The sequence below is a fragment of the Lipotes vexillifer genome, unplaced genomic scaffold, assembly GCF_000442215.2.
Source record: "Lipotes vexillifer unplaced genomic scaffold, Lipotes_vexillifer_v1.1 scaffold385, whole genome shotgun sequence".
NCBI classification, from domain to species: Eukaryota; Metazoa; Chordata; class Mammalia; order Artiodactyla; family Lipotidae; genus Lipotes; species Lipotes vexillifer.
The window spans coordinates 2,279,431-2,281,458 of record NW_006792323.1 but is presented as its reverse complement, the minus strand read 5'-3'; the positions used below and the strand labels follow the sequence as shown (position 1 = coordinate 2,281,458).

The window sequence follows — 2,028 nt, the reverse complement described above, 5'->3', positions numbered from 1 at the left end:
TCAGGTGTAGAGCAAAGTTATTCAATTATACATATACATGTATTCACTCTTTTTCAGATTCTTTTCTCATACAGAGGTTCTCCCACAAGAGTTAGAGTCCTAAGCCCCATGTCAGGCTTCCAAGCCTGGGGAGCTCACATCAGGAGGAGAAGCCCTCAAATCATTTGGCTTTGAAGGCCAGCAGGGTTTGAGTAAGAGCTCCACAGGACTGGGGGAAACAGAGGCTCTACTCCTGGAGGGGACACACAAGGCTTCACGTGCACTGGGACCAAGGGCAAAGCAGTGACTCCATATCAGCCTGGGCCAGACCTACCTAGGGGTCTTGGAGGGTCTCCTGGGGAGGAGGGGGTTGGGTGTAGCTCACTGAGGGGGCAAGGACACTGGTGGTGGAGGCCCCAGAGAATACTGATCGGTGTGAGCTCTCCCAGAGGTCACCATTTTGGCATCAAGACGCAGCCCCACTGAACAGGCTCCAGGCTCCAGAGCTGCTTTTCTGATTAGCATCTTTCTCACTTTGTGTTTCCTGATGCCTTTGCCTCATTTCTTCTTCTTCTTTTATTTTTTTTTTACTTTTATTTGCATTTATTTTTTGCGGCATTTATTCCCGGGCCATAAGTTTTTATTTCTTCAGTTTCTTCTGGGATATCTTCTCCTTCTGGGCAACCTCCTCTTCTGGTTTAGGAACAATCTGTTCTTTTTCAGTAAGGATCATCTCAATGTGGCAGGGAGAGCTCATGTACGGGTTGATCCGGCCATGAGCTCTGTAAGTCCTGTGACACATCTTGGGGGCTCTGTTCACTTGCATGTGCTCAATGCCAGAGAATCTACGTCTAAGCCCTTAAGTTCAGCATTACTGTTTGCATTTTTGAGCATGTGGAGTAAAAATTCAGCACTCTTTTTGGGCCACCGACCCTGCATCCAGCCCCACTGTTTGGCCTGGGCACACCTACCAACTCCACCATTGTAATGATGGAATGGCACACATTGCTTCTAAAGTGACACCCTTCAGATACTTGGTGGTTTTTCAGATATGCATACCCTTAATGGCCTGGACAGTTTCACGAGTGTTCTTAAAGTGAACACAAAGGTTTGAACCTCTTGACTTGCTTTGGGGTTTCCTGGGTCGAGCGAATAGCAGACCATTTTTAGAGGTCATCTCAGGCCGCTTACCGGAAAAAAAAAAAAAAGCTCTTCTCTTCTTTAATTGAGTTTTAGCTTTGTAGCAGACACCATCAGCACTCCTCCCCCGAGTTCTTGTTTCTCACCCCCTTGCCTTCCAACTGCCAGCGTTTACTTTGCCTGACCTCTCTCTCTGACCCAAAACTCCCTTTGCACACCTGCCAGATGATCGGACGTTTGTGGAATTCACCACTCCCCCACTCCTCAGCAGCTCTCCCCCGATGATGGAGGGGGTAAGTATATATATATTGTGGTTCCCTGGTACCCCTCAACTGAGAAAACTCTGAAGCATGTGTCCTACACTGGCTCTCAGGACTCCTCAGCTGTGTAAGCTCCAGTTGCCCTCAGGGGTAACTTGATTGACTCTGAACCTTTGACTGGCTCCTTTTCCTACCTAGCTCACTTTCCCAGTCCCCCGCACGTATTCGTTGGCACTGCCTTCCAGAAAAACTACTTTCACACGAATCCATGTCTTGGGGGCCATGAATCATGTGGCTGGGGGAACCCAAACTAAAATAGGCTTTCATCAACCCCCGATTCAACCTATCTGAAAGTTAAAAGAAACGTGTTTACTAGAAAAAAGTAAGAGAAGAGATAGGTGCAAAGAGGAAGGGGTAGAAATTCTGATAAAACACGGTTCTCATTAGCAGTGTCCCAGAAAATAGATCACATGCCCATTGTCAGGGTCGGAGTATGACAAAGGAAATACGGTCTGTAGAATCTCTGGGAAGAGATCCAGTCAAGAACACTGGCCTCTGTAGTGGACATGTTTGCAGTTCCTAACCAGCCCGTTAACCTTCTAGTGTGAGTATTAGCAAGAGGGTCCTTTGGGTTCCAACTTCTCATGAT

General features: G+C 47.4%; 1 pseudogene; it reads right to left on the bottom strand.

The window, feature by feature from the left end:
- Positions 1–598: 598 nt before the first annotated feature.
- LOC103083436 (60S ribosomal protein L17 pseudogene) lies at positions 599–1,143 on the bottom strand (annotated as a pseudogene).
- Between the last annotated feature and the right edge of the window lie 885 nt (positions 1,144–2,028).